Source organism: Phyllobates terribilis, unplaced genomic scaffold, assembly GCF_046119375.1.
Source record: "Phyllobates terribilis strain yellow unplaced genomic scaffold, ASM4611937v1 Scaffold_2__4_contigs__length_985480577, whole genome shotgun sequence".
Taxonomy (NCBI): Eukaryota; Metazoa; Chordata; class Amphibia; order Anura; family Dendrobatidae; genus Phyllobates; species Phyllobates terribilis.
This window is the reverse complement of record NW_027362762.1, coordinates 733,691,953-733,705,728: the sequence shown is the minus strand read 5'-3', so window position 1 is coordinate 733,705,728 and position 13,776 is coordinate 733,691,953. Positions and strand designations below refer to the sequence as shown.

The window sequence follows — 13,776 nt, the reverse complement described above, 5'->3', positions numbered from 1 at the left end:
TGAGCTGTTGGCTGCACATTTAAAGGCTTCAGGGTAAATGGCTTATCTTCTATAGGGGGCATTATTGGGAATGTTGAAATCCACCATGCCCATTCCCTCTTTTCCCCAACTTCTGCTTACAGTGGACAATTAGGAAGTCGCTGGGTGTAATAGATTTGCTTTGATTTCCTGGGAGGTTAAGCCACACTTGTTTTGCGTGTGGCATTTTTTTCCCTCTGTAACTCTGTTTTAGGCAGCATAATTTAAGAGGTGCCGACCGATGAATCCAGCGCATCTGACATATGGCCACAAATTTCTGACAAAAGGTATGCCACGGCTTGTTATGCCCATTTTGGTGTAATCGCTTTGATGAATTGGCGCCCATGTGTGAGCCGGAAGTCTCTTGTACAGTGTAAGCCTATGGAGCCTTTTTCGAAGCTCTAAAGCCTTGCAGTGTAAAAGCCACTTCTGGCTCACACAATGGGTCCGATTCATCAAGACCAGAGTTGTTCACACCGGTCTTGATAAAATGAGCTGGATTCAGGTGCTGTTGATTCATGAAGAGGCGTATGACACTGCTTTTCATGAATTTGACAAGTGGCGTTTCCAAAGCCCCCAATCCTGCTTCAACTCCTCCCACTTTGTCGGAGCTGGGCGAAAATGGCGTCAAATGGTCAGTTGTGCCAAAATTATGCGACTTTTCAAGTTTATTCTGGCCTAAAGCTTTGCTAAATTAGACCCATGCTTATTTTTTTGTGTTTTTTTTTTTTTGTGTTTTTTTTCACCACCCATTATTTTCAGTGGGTGTAAAAAAACGCTGAATAACGCCGAAAGAAGTGACATGCTCTATTTTGCACAAAATCCTGAACAATAAAAAAAAAAAACGTGTGCATGAGATTTCTGGAATCTCATAACTTTGCTGGTACTGTGAAATGCAGCTGAAAATTTTCATAAAAAAAGCTGAAAAAAAACATGACATGTGAACATAGCCTAAGAGGGACTACTCTGCGCCCCTGACAAGCCTGATCTTAGTAAATCGTCAGCACTGGATGAGCAGTTGTCAATTCATTTTTTTTATGAATGTCTTGAAGAAATAACATAGAAACTGCACAATGCAGACAAATCTCCAGCTTTATTTTAGCATAAGGATAAAATAATTTACCTGTACATTTCATAGAAGCTACTAAATGATCATTTTGTTTATTATCACAATTTTTCTGTTTTTCATGTCGCTTTGTAACCCTAATCTAATTCTGCATTAGGACCTAGTCAGGAGTGGCCAGTTTTTGCTGTGTTTATTCCCACTGCTCTCTAAGTGTGCCTTTTTTGTTTACTTCCCCATACTGTTCCAGAAATATGGGCTGTTTTATCAATGCTAATTTTTATGGTTTTCTCCAAGTTGGCGTGGTTCACAGACTTTCATGGGTGTGGAGGAAGGTGGTAGTGATGATAGGAAGGGGTCTTTAGGCTGCTCTGCAATATTGCTTTGTGCGCCTCACCTCCTTGGCAACAAAAAAGATAAAAATTAGTACAAAATAAAACTGTCTATATGTCTGGAACTGTATGGCGGATTTAGAAAAAACAACCAAACAAAAGGTGGACCGCTTAGTGGAGCAGCGCGAAGAAAGGAATAGTAACAACTTGCCATTTTAAAGCGAAACTGTCATTCATGTGGATGTTAATAGTGGGAGCACGGAGAAGAAAAGGCTTTAGTTTGGCACTCAGTGGGAGGCTTGGTGTCAAATGGGCCTGTTCTAACAGTGAAGAAGAAACTGGCTAAGGCTGTGTGCCCACGATGCGTTTTTTAAGCGTTTCCGCAGCGGCAAAAACGCTGCAGAAACGCTTAAAAAATGCATGGTAGAAGGTCTGCTATGTTCCCCAAGGATAATCTGCATGTGCTGTGCACATGCTGCGGAAATTTCCGCTGCGGATTATTATTGCGGAAAAAAATCGCAGCACTACCAATTTTGCGGAAGTGCTGCGCTTTCGCCGCCATTGACTTGCATTAGAACGCATGTATTCCTTTTCACTAGATAAGCACATGTGGAATGCATGCGTTCAATGTGCGGATGGTACCCGGGTCTAGAGGAGAGGAGACTCTCCTCCGGACCCGGGTACCATAGAACCTGTAAAAAAAAAAAAAAAAAAAAGAATAAACTAAAAAATATATGTTATATTTACCTTCTGATGGCCTCCGCTGCGCTCGTTTTCCCTTGCTGGCAGATCGCGATGGACTGGAGGACCTACGCTGACGTCAGTCATGTGACGGGTCACGCGACGCTGACATCGGCAGGTCCTTCAGTGTACCGCGATCTGCTTACAAGGGAGAACGGAGCGAAGCAAGACACCGGGGGCCATCAGAAGGTAGTCTACTAATCTAGAAGTATAGATTTATTTCTTATTTTTAACCATTCTTTGGGGTTACAGTATATAAATCCATGCCGTTTGCATCAATTTATATAGTGTGACCAAGTTGTCAAGCACTTTCCAATCCGCATGTACAATCTGCATGTTTTTTTTTCTGCCAGGGAGATGCAGAAATGCTCCGGATTTTTCCTGAGCATTTCTGCATCTCCCTGGCAGAAAAAAACGCATGCAGATTGTACATGCGTTTTTCCCTGCCAGTGACAAGAGGATGTGAAGCGTTCTTCACATGCATTTCTGCATGCGGGTTGACAAGCGCTTTCCAAGCGATTTTAGCATCACTTGGAAAAGTGCTTGTCAACTTGGTCACACTATATAAATCCATGCAAACGTCATCGATTTATATAGTGTGACCTAAAGAATGGTAAAAAATAAATCTATAATTACCTTCCGATGGCCCCCGCAGTCTTGCTTCGCTCAGTCCTGGCTGCCGGCCGATCGCGGTACACTGAAGGACCTGCCCACGTCAGCGTCGCGTGACCCGTCACATGACTATGACGTCAGCGCAGGTCCTTCAGTCTATCGCGATCTGCCGGCAAGCCAGGAAAAGGACACCGGGGGCCATCAGAAGGTAAATATAACATTTATTTTTTATTTTATTTTTCTTACAGTTTTCTATGGTACCCGGGTCGGAGGAGAGTCTCCTGTCCTCCACACCTGGGTACCATCCGCACATTGAACGCATATATTCCGCATGTGCTTATCTAGTGAAGCGGAATACATGCGTTCTAATGCAAGTCAATGGTGGCGAAAACGCAGCGCTTCACCCAAATAATTGGTAGTGCTGCGTTTTTTTCTGCAATGATAATTGGCAGGCCTTCTACCATGCGTTTTTTAAGCATTTGTGCAGCTTTTTTGTCGCTGCGGAAACGCTTAAAAAACGCATCGCGGGCACACAGCCAAAAAAGCTTTTTTTTTTTTTTTTTGCTTTGCTCCTACTAAGAATATATAGGTGACCTGGAGACAAGTTTAAACATATCAAGCTCCATCTGCTGACAGGCTCCTTTTAGTAGTACTGAACTGTATTGGCAGCTGTTGTTTCTCTTTATCTATAATGTGAATTCATTTTTGGAGGCTACAAACAAAAGCTGTTCGGCAGCGTAAAGTCCCCTCTACTTGCCTAGCCTATTAATTTTTCTCTAGTACAAAGTGAGTTTATGAATTGTATCCATTAATTATCGATGGCCTCCTCTCCCAGCCACTGATAAGCCATTGCTTGGAAGCTGTTGCAGGTGGTGGGTGCCAGGCTATTGGCCTTGTCTCAGGCTGGCAATCAGTCAGCAGGGCAGAGAGTAAGCTGATAATTGTCTGCCAGAGAGCAGTTCCGCCCAAAAAGTATTAGGCCTGGACTACACTGCGACTTTTTATAACGCCAATGATTGATTTTAACTATTTTGCTGCTGCTACAGTCCAAAGCAATACATTGAGTTGAATGCAGTTAGGTGGATTGTATCTGCCACTGAATAGTTAAAATCCCTCAGTAGCGCTACAAAAAAGTTAGTGTAGCCCTGGCCTTAATGAGCATGGCTTTAAAATGCTTCCTAAATCTCTTTTATAGTGTAGTTTAGTAACATTTTCCAAGCCTGCAGTACAACAGACCAGAATGGTGGCCATGTACTCTGCACAGCCTGAATATTGCAAACCTACGATACAGCCTAGAAAGTGGTTTCCTGTATTCATATAAAAATATGAGCAACTAAACACACTGACTATGGAACGTGCACACAGAGATATAGGCAAAGTTACCACCACATATGAAGGCTAAAGGGAATCTGTCAGTAGGACCAACCCTTCTAAGCCGTCTATATAGGCAGGCAGGTCTTAGAAAGTGGAATAAGATGATGACTTGATATCTACGACCAAATGTCTTATCCAGAGAAATCCACATTTTTGTAAATGAGCTTTTAAGATCTATGGGCCCGACTCTGATCTCCCTGAGAATCTGCCTCCGTGGCTTTTTTAAATAAAAGGAGGCGTTACCAGGGCTCATGCTGGGTGGCCGTGATCGCAGATATCTGATTTGCAGACTTCCGGACACATTCTGACTAGACTGTATCTGTCCTTGCTCCATAGACTTGCATTAAGATAGGCTTCTCCCATCTAGGTGCATGTCACCGCATGTATGCAAATCGCATATTGCGCTCACGCTCCCAGCACCGGAGAATCCTGACAGCGTGCAGTGCGCGTATTCTGTAGATTCACAAATCTACAGTCAGAGTTAAAGCAGACTTGTAGCTTAAGACTGGACAATCCCTTTAAGGGCTTACACACAGGTCATTTTTGCATCCCATTTGTGATGGGCATATATTGTGTTTTTACAACACTAGTGTACTGGATGAGCGTTTATGAAGGCTCGCCCGCACGCAGTGCTGCCGATTTGGCATCATAAGCGTGTCCGTTTATGCTCCGGATAGTCTCCAATATGTCGTTTGCATTGGTGAAGTTGATTGTATATCCTTGTCACTTGCGAAATAATGGCCCTAGCGATATTTGTGGGAATTCCTATGCAAATGTGTACCTTGTGAGCATACGATTAGTCACCAATGCATCTTTTTTATTTTGTGTTTTGCAGGTCTTGGACACTATTCCAAAAACACGGAAAAGAAACGGTTTACATGCTCAGGATAGCAAGTACGTTTTCTGTTGAGTCTTCATTGAAGTGCGTGGCATATGTTTTCCCCCTCAACAGTGTCACATCAAAAAAGCCATAGAGCGTATTTTTTGAATAGGGTTTTATTATACATTTTTATTCTCCTGGACACTTGAAACTGGACAGCAGCACTATACAGACTAGTAGCGCCCTGCGTGGTTCTCCCACCACTGGGGACTGTGTGCCTTCGTCTTCCCTCAGAGCTGTTATCGCAGCGCTGCTGCCGCTCTTCTGTGTATCCTAACTACTGCCTGATATTAACCGTGTAGGAAGCAGCAGCTGCAGTAGCAAATTCAGTCTGTTGAAAGACTTTGGTCACATTTCCAGCCATGTTGGTTGCTGTCTGGAGCTCTGAGTATTTCAACAGACACCGATAAACCATATCCAAACAATTGAATGTTTTTCTGTAGGTGTAGAATAGAGCACTATGTAAAACATTTCAATCCTTGTGTCTTAATCCCTCGGCAGAATATCTGTGTGCAGAGTATGTAACTAAAATGAAAAACATTAATTTTCCCATCTCAACTGTTTATTTTCATCTGATAAAGTGAGAATAATCAAACAACTCAAGATTTACAAAATCCATTTCAAGAAATGTGTGTATGTATATATTTTTATATATTTATTAGATCACACTAGTGACCAATGTAGCTGCCTGTCTTTTCAATAACATAGCCATGGACTCTGTCAGTTTCTTAGTCTGTTGACTATCAACCTTTGGGCACCACCAACCACTCCCAGACACTGTTTAGAAAGGCGTACTGGTTTCTTTTATTGTAAATCTCCTGTTTAAGAAGGCCCCACAAGTTTTCCATAGGGTTTAGGTCTGCTGAGTAAGGGGTAATATCGTTATTCTTTCATCTTTAAGGCCTTTATTGGCAGCCAAGCAGTGGAGACTTCGATGCATGTCATGGAGCATTGTCCTACATAAACATCATTGTTTTCTTGAAAGATTCAGACTTTTTCCTGTACCACTGATTGAAGAAGGTGTCTTCTAAAAACTGGTAGTAGAGTTGAGAGTTGACTTCAAATCCATCTTCAACCTGAAAAGGTCCAAGTAGCTAATCTTTAATAATATCCGCCCATAGCAGTACCCCACCTGGTGTCTAAGTAAAGGTCTGTGCCCATTATTGATCCAGCCACAGGTCCATCCATCTGGTCTGTCAAGTCACTCTCATCTCATCAATATAATGTCCAAATTGAGTCTATACTCTGTAAACCTTTCGTGGTGCTTGAGGAGAAATGATGTGTCCAAGAGCAAAAATGAATCTCGGCACTCACATGTGGTGAATTAATCTCATTTATTTCCACATCTCAAAACGTTTCAGCTCATCCAGAGCCTTTGTCAGTACAATTGACAAAGGCTCTGGATGAGCTGAAACGTTTTGAGATGTGGAAATAAACAAGATTAATTCACCACAAGTGATTGCCGGGATTCCTTTTTGCTCTTGGACACTCATCTCATCAGTCCATAAAACCTTTGAAAAATCTGTCTTCAGATATTTCTTGTCCCCGTCTTGACGTTTCAGCTACTGTCTTGTTCAGTGGTGGTCGGGTTTTAGCCATGTCTCTGAGCACTGAACTCCTTGTACTTCTGGGTACTCAGGGAGGTTGTAGTTCTGGGATATGACCGCACTGGAGGATAATTGATTCCTCATCACTTCACGTTTGATTCTTCTCAAATCTTTGACACTTAGTGCATCTTTTTTTCTTAGCACGATTTTTGCAACCCGGTTGCGACTATATGTAACAAGGCATTTGATGGTTCTGTGATCACGCCCCAATATCTTAACAATTTCAGGAGCTGCATCCTTTTAGAAGACCTGTAAGAATTTTTGACTTTTCAGAGTCAGTTACGTTTCTTTTTTGGCCCACTTTGCATGAGGAAAACAAGCTGCGTAATTCCGCACTCCTTGATAAAGGGTGCTGAGATCCTTATACGGCTTGGAGTTGGAAAATCTGCATAAAAGCGATATGGTCAAAATACCCGTGTAATCATTGTGCACACAGTGTAGATGAAAACATGGAAGTAATTAACTCACACAGTGAACACTGCAAACAAGCAAAAAAAACACCTAAATTTCAGAATTGCCTTTTTCTGGTTGCTGTACATTTAACAAAAAATACAATAAAAAGTGGTCAACACATTGTATGTACCCCAAAATTGGATCAGTAAAAAAATGCCAGCCTGTCACATGCATAAAAATCCTCACACAGTTCTACTGCTGAAAAGTAAAGTTGCAAGTCTTGGGAAATGGGGATAAAAACTTTTATTTAGTTTTTTTTAACTAGTTTTGAATTGTTTTAATGTCTGAAATAATAAAAAACAAAACTATCCGTTTGTTTCTTCAGTTCAGTACCATTATAGAGAAACAATTGTCAGGTAAACAAAAAAAAAACAATGGCACTATTGTATTTTTTATTCCAGTAAGCATTTTTTATTTTTTCGTTTTCCAGTACATTTTATGGTAAAATAAATGGTGTCATTCATAATTACAACTCGTCCTGTAAAAAAAAAAGCCCTCATACGACTGTCGATAAATAAAAAAAACGTTATGGCTCTAGGAAAAAAATAAAAATTGCCCGTTCCTGAAGGGGTTAAGCTAGGGCTTATTAGGTAGTTTGGATAGAGGCGAGTATTGTTGGATTGCAGACACAGTAATGGTTTGTCCTTTGTGCCTGCACCATGTGTTGGAAAATGTAGTGTAGGAGTGCTCAGGAACGAGAACAATGCTCTAGATGTGAACAGTGACAGATTGTTCTTATGAATGGATCACAGATTACCAATTCTCCTAGAACCTAGAAGTCCCTGCAAAGTGACAACCCTTGGGGCTACATTTGACTATAAGAGTGGCTGTGGAATTCTTATATATGTATTTGGGGCCACCTTTTCTGTAGCCAATTCCTGCTGCCTTCTTTAGCATACTTGGTGGCTGCAGTGCTTTTATGCCTCATTTACTGTGGACTTGGTAGCGTCACAAGAATCGTCGCTCTGCTTTTTGCACCTGGCTTCAAACCTTGAGTTTTCATTTCTGCTAGTTGGGTATCATTATATGACCCCCATATCTTTTTCAGTTTACTTTCTGCACAGGGATGTTTCCAGGCACCCCTTTTCCCCGGGAATATCCCTTTAGAGGGAATTTGTCAGTAGATTCAACTCTCCTAAGCCACCTATATGGGCATGTAGGTCTTAGGAAGCGGAATAAAATGACACCTTGATATCTGTGATCCAATGTCTTATTCCAGAGAAATCCACGTTCTTCTTATATGTACAAGATCACTTCCGGGCTATGGGGGAGGACATTGCCTGGAAGATAACTCTGCCTCCAGAGCTTATTGTTCATGAAGGGGGAGTTACCAGTGTGAGGCAAGTAACGAACACAGAACTAGTGAAATGAACCAAAAACATATTTTTGAATTCTCTGAGCTCTGCTGTATTGCAACAATAGTGTAACCCTGTCTGACTGTGAGCTGGAGCACTGAGAGGAAGCTGCAGATGTGTCAGGTATAATCACACACAGCTCTGCAGTGAGATCAGGAGAGCAGAGAGCGGCCATAACTCTGTCTCCAGAGCTTATTATACATAAAGGGGAGTTACCAGTGTAATCTTCCAGGAAGCGTCCTCCTTAGAGCCTGAAAGAGGTGATTTACATAAAGTGATAAAAGATGATTTCTCAGCAACAGACATCTGATATGAGGCATACAGGTGGGACTTTTTTTTCCCAGTATTCTATAACCGGTATGCCAATATTAATAGTTTAGGTCAAATGTGGTGACAGATTCCCATTATTGCCTTCTAAAACCACCTCTGACATGATAGATTTGTAGCTATTGTAGATGTCATTCTCCTCAGTTTTTCCTGTGCCCATGATTAATCCTGATTTACTGCAGCTATGGAGGGGTGAGGCAATTCCATTACTACTAGTGAAATTGAAATCCCTCAGCGTGATTGATAGAATTAAGGAGGCAGAATAAACATGGGAACAAAGATGTTTATTGCTGGCTTTGTCATTCTCCTTATTTGTCAGGGAGGAGCAGGAGGGGAGAGTAAGGATCTCAGATGTTATAAGGAGGGAGATTGCCATAAAAAGGCATAATTCTGCAGAGCCCGGCCATAGAGGAATTACTTGGAACAACAGTATGTTGGAACTTGGCAAAGAGGAGACAAGTCCTCTGAGAAATCCCTAAAAGCCATATATATACATAGGAGCTTTTTATTACGTGCAGCTTATTTATTTCTCCACGGGTAGTTTGTACTGTCTTGTATCATAGTAACTGGGGTTACCTTGTGTAAACTTCAAAATGGAACCAAACATTACAATATATAGATTTGCGCAATTCAAGCCTCTATTAACTCCCAACCCCCTTTATTTTGTGGCTATTGGTTCTTCCCAACAATTCTTAGAATTTCATGCATGTTTAGGAATGGCGGTGTAATTTTTGGTTACACATTTAAAGGGAACCTGACAGTGGATACATGTTGAACCATAGATAAAAAGTTGTCATGGTGGGATGGTTTTTTACATTGTTTTGATTTAAAAAAAAAGTTAACTAAGTATCCTATGTTATTTACATGTGATGTTACTATTGATTCACTGACTACAGGGTATTTGCTCATTTTGTTTTTTTTTTGGGTTCTGCTTGTTAAACGGGCACAGTGTGAATGCACACCTATGCATTGCACTTATACAACATATTCTCTGGCTCAAAGGCTCAATTTTTATTTATTTTTTAAGGTTTTAGCGGATACATGTTGCCTGATACACGAGCAGCATGTATTATAATACACCAGTGGTATGCTTTGAGCCATGTATGCGTGACTCTGAAATGTTGCTATGTTTTAGAGAAAAACATACTTTGAAAGCCACTGGTGCCAAGCTGCACATCTGTTACCAGGTTATTTCTACTCCACATGAGTGCAGCATGATGTAGGGACAGAGACCCTGATTCCAGCGATGTGTCACTTACTGGACTGCATGCTTTTATTTTGATAAAATCACTGTTTTATCTGATGCAGATCCAGCAGTTCTCTCCCACTCATAGCTTTGATTGGCAGCTTTCTACTCACAACAAGGTGCCAATCCGTGTTGGGGATGGGATCATGGAGGACTACATGTCAGCAGGTTTAACCCCTTCACGTATAGGCACGTCCAAAGTGGATGTGGACACATGGATGCGTGTCGCCGATGGGTTGGCATGACAACTCGGGGTCCGCCGAAGACCCCTATGGGTGTCATAGCCGATCTGCTATAGGCGCCGCTCAGCGGGTGAAACCTGCTATGTGTAACACAGGCGATCAGATGATCGCAGCTTCAAGTCTCCTAAGAAGATTTGAAGCAAAAAAAAAATTTATTAGAAAAAAAGTTAAAATCTAAAACTTCAAATTGCCCCATTCAAAATAAAACTATATAAAAAAAATACTTGTTTGACATTGCTGCTTTCAGAATCGCCCGATATATCAATATATAAAAAGGACTAATCCGATCGGTAAACGGCGTGACGAGAGAAAAGAAATCAAAACTCCAGAATTTAGTTTTTTGGTCACCGTAACATTGCAATAACAGGCGATTAAAACATCATATGTATCCCAAAATACTATCCATAAAAACATAAAAAAATAAGCCCTCACACAGCCCCAGATCCCGAAACATGAAGACACTACGGGTCTCGGGTGGGTGGGGGAAGGGGAATTTTTATCACTTAAATAAGAGAGAACCTATACATGTTTGGTAACTCATAATGACCTGGAGAATCCTGATGACAGGTCTGTTTTAGCATTTAGTGAACATGGTAAAAAAAAATTGTAAAATTGTGGAACTGCACTTGGAATCTCTTTTCCCGTTTTCCAGTACATGATATGGTATGCACCATGAAAACCAATGGAGTCGTTCAAAAGTACAACTCGGCCCCCACACGGCCATATTGACTGAAAAATAAAAAAGTTGTGGCTCTGGGAAGAAGGGGAACAAAAAATGGAAAAACCCAAGGTGGTGTAGAGGTTAATCTCCTGTTGATAGTATAATGATTTTGTCAAACCTGCACTAAGCAGCCCAGTTAGTGACACACAGCATATTTTTCGGACTGTAAGACGCACCCCAAAATTTTGGGGAGGAAAATAGGAGAAAAGATTTTTTAAAAAATAGGGCTCTGTTTTATAGTCTGAATTTACGGCAGCTTATCTAGGGGATGGTGGAGCAGGGTCCCTGCTGCAGGAAGCCAGTGGCAGAAGTGGGACGATGTCCTGGGTTGGGTGGAGGGGCTGCGGGTCCTGGGCTGGCAGGAGGGCTGTAGGCGAGGCAGAGCGGAGTGCATTGATTTCCCAGAGGTGGGCTTCAGGAAGATGGCTGCCTTCAGTGACTTATGCATAGATTGAGATCTATAAGGCATTCAGACTATAAGATGCACTCCTATTTTCCACCCAAATTTTGAGGGAAAAACATGTCTTTGATTCCAGCTACCACATTTTTTGGAATATGTGTCTCTATCTCTACATCACGCTGCTCTCAGATTACATAGCATAAACTTGATGACAGAAGGTACAAATAACTATTTACTACTTGTACTTAGATTCTTTCTCATTCTCCCTTACCCTTTCATCATGCTCACATATGCCCTTACTGTTTTTGCCCCTCTAATCCTCACTCTCCTTCGCTATCCCCACACCCCAGCACCCCCTAACCAAATCATCAGCTCTCCTTCCTCCCCACCTAACCTCATCTACAGACCTGCTCCTCAACCTCAAATCAATCCTCCCAAAGCATAAAACAAGCCAGACACTCTCTTTCTCCCACCTGCTGTCCCTCTCTCTGCTTCTCCTCACTGCTGGTGACATATCTCCCAATCCTGGACCCCCACAGCTTGCACCTTCCACCAATTCTCCCACCCGTCGCATCAAACCAGCTGCAAACTACCACAACCTCTCTTGCGCAAAACCTGCCCCCCTGACGCCCACCCCGCTGCTCCCTCTCTCTGGAGCACTGTGGAATGCACGCTCTGTCTGCAACAAGCTCAATTTTGTCCACGACCTCTTTACCTCTCGTCATCTCTCCTTCCTGGCCATCACAGAGACATGGCTAACACCCACTGACACTGCCTCCCCTGCTGCGCTGTGTTACGGTGGCCTCCACTTCGCCTCCACTTCACCCACACTCCTCGCCCTGGAAACAGACATGGTGGAGGAGTGGGTTTTCTCCTCTCTAACAACTGCACCTTTAGCCCTACTCCTCCTCTTCCCTCCCTTCTTTTGAAGTCCACTCTGTCCGCATTTACTCTCCCTCCAACCTCCAAGTGGCTGTCATACCAACCCCCAGGCCCGATCACTGCCTTTATCGACCAATTCTCCACCTGGCTTCTTCACTTTCTCTCGGCTGACATTCCCACAATCATCATGGGTGATTTCAACATCCCCACTGACACTCGCCAGTCAGCAGCATCAAAACTCTTGTCTCTTAATTCATCCTTTGGACTTACTCAGTGGTCCTCCTCGGCCACCCACACAGACGGACACACACTAGACCTCATCTTCACCCAACTCTGCTCCCTGTCTCACCTCACAACCTCCCCCCTACCCCTATCTGACCACCACCTACTCACATTCTCATCCCTGTCCTCCTCACCTGTCTCCCATGTCCAGCAACCAGCACACCCCCGCAGAAACCTTGCACATCTAGACACTGACACACTCTCTGACTCTGTTCTACCACTGACATCCATATCCTCACTCCATGACACAGACAGCACCACTGTTTTCTACAATGCCACTCTCGCATCAGCTATTGACTCGGTCGCCCCTCTTCTGCATGGCAGAGCGCGACGAGTCAACAGGCAACCCTGGCACCACAACCTCACTAAACAGCTTCGACAAGAGTCCAGGGTTGCGGAGCGGCGCTGGAAGAAAACACATACTCAAGATGACTTCACTGCATTCAAACAAGCAAAGCTCGCATTCAAATCAGCACTCAGCTCTGTTAAACAGGCCTACTTCACAACCCTCATATCTTCCCTATCCTACAACCCCAAACAACTATTCAACACTTTCAACTCTCTCCTCTGCCCTCCACTGCCCCCTCCAACCTCCATCATCTCTGCTGAGGAGGGAGTTTGCAACACGCTTCAAAAACAAGATTGACCAAACGCGGCAAGTCTTTACCGTCCGACTACCACAACCCCTCTGTCTTCCACACCACTTCCCCACCCCTATAACCTCCCTTCCCAACATCACCGAAAGAGAACTTACTCGTCTCCTCTCCAAATCACACCTCACCACATGTGCACTCGACCCCATCCCATCCCACCTCCTCCCTAACCCATCTCTTCAACCTATCACTATCCTCTGGTACTTTCCCTGCTGCCTTCAAACATGCCACAATCACACCCATCCTCATAAAGACATTCCTCGTTCCTACTGCCCTGTCCAGCTATTGTCCTATATCTCCTCTCCCATTTTCCTCCAAACATCTTGAGCAACATGTTCACGCTGAATTTTCCTCCCATTTTTCATCTAACTCTCTCTTCGTCAATCCTGCTTCCGTCCCCACCATTTCACTGAAACTGCCCTTACCAAAATCACCAATGACCTACTTACAGCCGAAGCTAACAGACAATTCTCTGTACTCCTTCTACTTGACCTGTCTTCTGCTTTCGATACAGTTGACCACTGCCTCCTACTGCAGATCCTCTCCTCCTTTGGCGTCAAAGACCTTGCTCTATCCTGGATTTCCTCA

The 13,776-nt window shown here is 43.1% G+C and overlaps 1 protein-coding gene across 2 annotated transcripts in view; it reads left to right on the top strand.

Annotated features, from left to right (window-relative positions):
• The window catches only part of RAP1A (RAP1A, member of RAS oncogene family), a 53,527-nt gene that overhangs the window by 15,462 nt on the left and 24,289 nt on the right, over nucleotides 1–13,776 (top strand). Inside the window, exon 2 of one of the 2 annotated variants that reach the window (XM_073667193.1) lies at nucleotides 4,976–5,034. The exons of the other annotated variant lie outside the window; for it this stretch is intronic. The gene's annotated coding sequence lies outside the window, so the exon portion shown is untranslated. The remainder of the gene's footprint in view (nucleotides 1–4,975; nucleotides 5,035–13,776) is intronic. 2 annotated transcript variants of the gene reach the window in all.